The following is a 6,000-nucleotide window of genomic DNA, read 5'->3' on the forward strand; positions in this document are numbered from 1 at the left end:
TCCACTCAAAAATTTGTTTTGATTACATTGATGTAACATGATTCGCCTTCACAAAACGCTCTTATAACAAAAAAAACTCACTACAAAAGCAAGGGAAATATACAGGAGAGAATTCATGCTCCAGTTGCAACTATAAAGACAAAATTGTAAAAGTGCAAGAAGACACATTTTGAGTGACAGTTCTACCCTTAAGAAAATGAAAAATACCGTAAGTAAAGAGAAGTTGCCCGTCCAAAGGAAATAGATCCTTTAAATGCCGGATTTGATAGCCAAAGCTGCATTAAAAAGATGTGCTTTAGAAGTATCTATTAGGTTTGGCCAGGTTGATAATAGCTGGGCTTGGGTTGGCTTGATGCCCGAATCCCAAGCCTGTGAGTCCAGCATGGTTAAAATAAAAAAATTATTTTAAAATATAAAACAAAATTTTTGAATATAAAATAATATTTTATAATAAAATATGTATCATTATTAAATAAAAATAGTCTTAAAAAATTAATCGGGTCTAATTGGGCCCGTCAAGCCCACCTGCGCGGGTTTTTTTGGATCCGATCCGGTCAGGTACCCGAGCCCGATGCCGAGGCTTAGTATGTATAATGGGCCTTTGAGGTTAAATGCATGGACCTCGACTTGCTTGATCTCGACTTGTAAATGAGTACTTAGACTTGGGTTGTTTAAAAGATAAGTTGGGTAGCTCACACTTTTGTAAGGGCAATATGGGCAAAGCCATATAATACACTATTTAGTGCTTTGAAAGAACAATTTTAGGATCCCCAATAGAAGAAAAGGTGGCCATGTTTACGTTGTAGAATGTCATCATATGCTGCGGTGGAACGAGAAATAAAAATTTCTAGCTGGGAGGCACTCTAGGTTTTAATTTCGGACTTTTAAAATGAAGTTTATATATGTAAATAAAGTAAATAAAAGGAATTTTGTGGGCTGGTAGTCACTCCACCGCCGCTATCATGCAACCAACCCATGTTTCTCATTCATATTAATTTGATCTCTTTTCTTCTTTTCCATTTTCCATTTATTTTGTTTATTAAACAAACCATATAATATAACTAAAACAACTATTGATTGTGAATTATTTCTATATTTGTGAAAAAATAGGCATAAACTTAAAAATAAGAAAAATTGGCACACGAAATATCAAAATGTAAATAATAACTCATAAATCAAGTTTTAGTTTGAATTATGCACATGTTCACGAGTCCATGCTAAAGGTTCAAACCAATTATTATCACCATCCATGCTAGGAAATTAAGAACATGAAAATAATAGCCCGAACATGTTCACCATGATCGAATTCATACCCAAATGGATAACTATTCATACCAAAAGATACCAATCAAAAAGATCCGATATCCCACCGAACTGCATAAAAAAGGATACAGAAAAAAATTTGACATCCGTTCAGATTTCGATTCACATTTAAGTAAATATTGGTTGGATTTGGATCAGACATAAGTTTAAATAAATATCATATACTCAATATCTATAATATGGCTTACATTCAGTTTTAAAATCAGATTTGGATTCAGATGGTATTCTAAAAATCAGATCCGGATCAGTTTCATATTAGGAATTCAGATTTCAGATTTGAATATGATACAGATTGTTCTTAGTCTGAATTCGCATGTGGTTTAGCAAACCTTCAACAATTGTTACAAGATGGTGCCTTCTACGGACCCTTTACGGTTTATGTCTACATGGCAATATATATACATATACACACACGTATATGTAGGTGTCATCACACGTCAAAGAATGGTGCATATATGGGCTCTCGCCACTAACATTAAGCTTGGGCATCGGGCTGGATACCCGACTAACTTAGTGCCCAGCACGACTTGGGCCGGGCTCGGGCCTGAAAATTAAGCACTGACCTGGTCAGATAAGTTGTCAGGCTAGCCCGGGTTGGCTCGACGTCAGTAAAGTTCCACTCTCATAGCTCTGCTTACAGATGCTCTTGACTAGATGTCACTGAAGAGTAAAGATGTTATTTATGTAGAATGCCATTTTGCTAAAACACCGTGCTCACTCCTTTTCTTTTTAAGTTTTTATTTTCCATTTTGGTCATTTGAATTGAAAGATGGGCCTCGAGCACTTGAAGGACGGTCTTGAACAGTAAAACGGTTGAAGTTTGACAATTACTACGTGAGGGTAAGAATTTAATGTTAGCTTCTGTTTCCACTTGATTTTACCATTTATGAATCCATGTGTGATTCATGAAGGAAGTTAAAAAGAAAAAAAACTGAAGACCTACCGGCTTTACCAACAGATGTTATTCTATTCGAGGATCCAAGATCCAAGATCCAAAATAACTGACAAGTGAGTCTAGCTTGTATATATCCCCTTTTTACTGTTTTCATGCCATTGGATAATGTGTAATTGTCTCATGCCAAATCTATGCTTAATCATTGAAATCATTCATATCGAACTTTTGTAACATTATAACCAGGGGCAGAGCCACTTGTGGGTGGGCAATTGACCACACAGGCCAATAAAAAACTATTGTTTATATATCAGTTAACCCCGGCCCATGCATGAGAATGTACATTGTTTTATTTTATTTTATTTACTTCTTTTTAATATGCAAGTTGCAGAGATTGCAAGCAAAGGAATGAAGTTGTGGAGTCTTTGAGTCGAGAGCTGTAGAAGAAAACCTTCTAATGGAAATTGGGTTCTTGGAAAACCCTCTATGCACAAAGCTTCTTTTTGGAAATTGGGTACTTGGAAAATCCCTGTTCGTATAACAAGAATTATGGTCCGCGCTTTTTAGTGACTCAAAAAGTTCATGTTTATGACAAGTTATTTTGTATAATATTCTAGCACCAAATGTACTCTCAAAATTGTGATTTATCAGATATATTGAATTATATAAAAAAAAAATGTAAGTCTTTACTACTGTGCAAAAAATGTTAGTAAACGTATACGTCCATACGTCGTTAGTATATAAAGTTGTACCAATATTAAAGCAAATGTCAGTAAATGCAAAATTAGAGTGATGTTTAGTAGACGTTGGCAAAAATTTTTTTACTGATGACCGAAAAGTCAGTATATATTTGCTTCTCACTGACGTTTATTAATGCCAGAAAAGGCAAGCCTACACTGGCATTCTCCAAAATGTCAATAAATGTATGATTACATTAATGTCCTTTGCATAAACGTCAGTAGTAGTTTTGCTGACAATATCTGGACTAATGTTTAACAGCAAATGTCAGTAAAACCTTCACAAATGTTATTAAGAGATTTAGTGACGTTTTTTTTTGTTCACGCCAATAAATCTATATATTTTGTGGTGCTCTAAATAATGGTGCCAACGTGTAACTTAAAACAACACAAAGGTCGTTTTCTAAATCTTATAAAATAAGTTCTGAATATTGAAGAGACATGACTTTTATTCATACTTAATTTTTCAACCCTTACAAAATAATTTGTAAACATCAAGAAACATGTACATAGATTTTCAACCACAGAAATTGCACGTCTCAGTACTTTTTTATTGAAGCATTTTGGACATTTTTCATTCATTTAGTTTAATAAAAAAAAACTTAAAATCTCCATATGACTTATCTAATAGACAAGAGAAACCTGAACATTGCATATAATGTATGATATGTACATGATACTTACGTTAACTAAACCATCCAGAGACATTTTTAGCCTGGTTGAATAAAATTAGTGCAATCAAACACGTTTCCAGCGTTCATGATAAAAAAGTACTGATGAATTTTTAATTTTTTTTACATAATTGGATATATCCATGAAAAATATATTGGTTTACTTTTATTGCTGATATGAAGCTTCCGATATCTGTGAAGTTTATGGGTAATGCTTCTTTTGCTAATCAATGTTGTTATGGTTATGCATGAATTTGGAAAGTTTTAAAAGACTTTTGCCTTTCTAATGTCGTTAGTGCAGCCAGCATGCTTAGGTTTTATTTGTCGATATATTTAAAGCATTCAATCTTTTCAAAGGCTCATTAATCACGTAAATATGTAAAAACATTTTATCTCTGTTGGCATCTCCTATCTATGGTCACATAAAACTCGTTTTTTAGAAAAAATGTGTTAAATTAAATGGCCATTTAAAACTTAAAAAAATGTTAAAAATGAAAAAAAAAAATGTTTTTTTTTCAATTTTTAATGCCACAGTTTTTTTTTTCATTTCTTATTTTTTATTTGTTGTAAATCTTTACTTATCTTTTGATGTTTGTGTTATTAGTTTCTCACACATTTTGTTTCCCCTTATTCTTTAGTTTTTTATAATTTTTAAAATTTTACCGTATTTTTTTCATATTTTTTTTTTCAAGTTCGCCATATTATACTCGAAAAAAACCTCATCATTTAAAACTCCGATACATTATCTGTGACTATGCTCCTATTCTTATTTGCACTCACTTAAGAGTTAGCAAACAAAGGCAGGAAAAAAGAAGGGGGGGAATTAACTCAAACTACCAAAACTAAATTATGTTTGATTTGGAGGGAAACATGTAGAAAGTAAGATATCATACTCATTTCTAAAGACTAATCGAGGGTAATCCAATAATGACATTTTTGAATTCTCATAAACTCCTACATATAAGGGATTGTTCCCTTGAATGAAGAAATATGCTTTTTAGAACTTCATTCACCTTGACTTGCTGAACTACTTGATGCATCATACTAAAAAAGAACAAGCTTGACGTGATTGAAGCTAGTAGACATCAATGCTCACATACATAAACCCAATATAAGTGAGGGTAGATGCAGTAGTCCTATACTTTTTGAAGACAATGAGGTGAAATCTAAAATGAGATGGCCCAGTGGGGGAGCTAGAAATTCGTAGCTGAGGGAACACTAATATGTAAAAAACTAAAAATAAATTATGTTTCTTTATTTGTAAAATTTTTGGGCTGCCCACACCAGCTATAACGTAGCTCCGCCACTGAGAGGGCCAGATGACCACATTTTTGTCATTTCACTTAGCCTGGTGTTTTGAAATTTGGATTTCAGCTCTTTTAAAGATGTCCACATACTATGATTATATGAATTGGGTAGTGAAGTTAATGTCTTAAGGAGAAAGTAGTTTCCAATAAAGTATTAAATTAAAAAGCAAGTTTGGCACTAAATATGTTTAGTCTTATGAATCCATTTTAAATATATTTTTAATCTAAATGACTGTTATATATTCGAGAAAATGATGAACAGAATACTTAATGGCAGAACTAGGTGTGGGCTTGTGTGGACAGCTGCCCACACAAACGCATATTTTATTTCATTTACATATTTGTCAAAGATTAGACCCTATTTTACATGTAACTCACATATTACTCTTGCCAAACATTAACTTGGTCTCTAAAATTCAAATCCAAAATCAAATCAAAGAACTACTTCAATTAAATCACATATAATCAAACAATGGATCCAATTTTAGTCTGAATCGTGAGAGGGAAAAACCAAGAGAAAAGAGGTGGGAAAGTGATGGTAGCATCTGAATTTTCTAAATTTTATGGAGATGAAATGATGGTGGCGAGACTTGAGGGCTAATCCGAAGGAGGTGTCCAAATGGATCTGAATCTGATCCGGATAAAACCATTTGTCAACCCCAACTTGCAACGGATCCACAAAGAAGTTTGGTTCAAATCTTTGTCCGGTGAAGGTCCAGATCCAACTAATCAGAACGAGGTGTCCGGATGGATCTGATCACAACGAGGCATCCAAATGGATCTGAACCTGATCCAGATAAAACCATTTGTCAACCCCAACTTGAACGTAGTTGCACGTGCATCCACAAAGCAGTTTGGTTCAAATCTTTGTCCCGTGAAGATCCAGATCCAACTAATCAGAGCGAGGTGTCCGGATGGATCTGAATCTGATCCACATAGGACCCATTTCTTATCTTCCAAATTGGTCCTAGTTTCACATGCATGATGCATCGACTTGATCGGCTTGGTTCAAGTCCATACCCAGAGAAGATCCAGATCCAACAAGTTGCAGACCGAGACACCGAGTTAGG

This window comes from Nymphaea colorata, chromosome 1 (genome assembly GCF_008831285.2).
Source record: "Nymphaea colorata isolate Beijing-Zhang1983 chromosome 1, ASM883128v2, whole genome shotgun sequence".
NCBI lineage: Eukaryota > Viridiplantae > Streptophyta > Magnoliopsida > Nymphaeales > Nymphaeaceae > Nymphaea > Nymphaea colorata.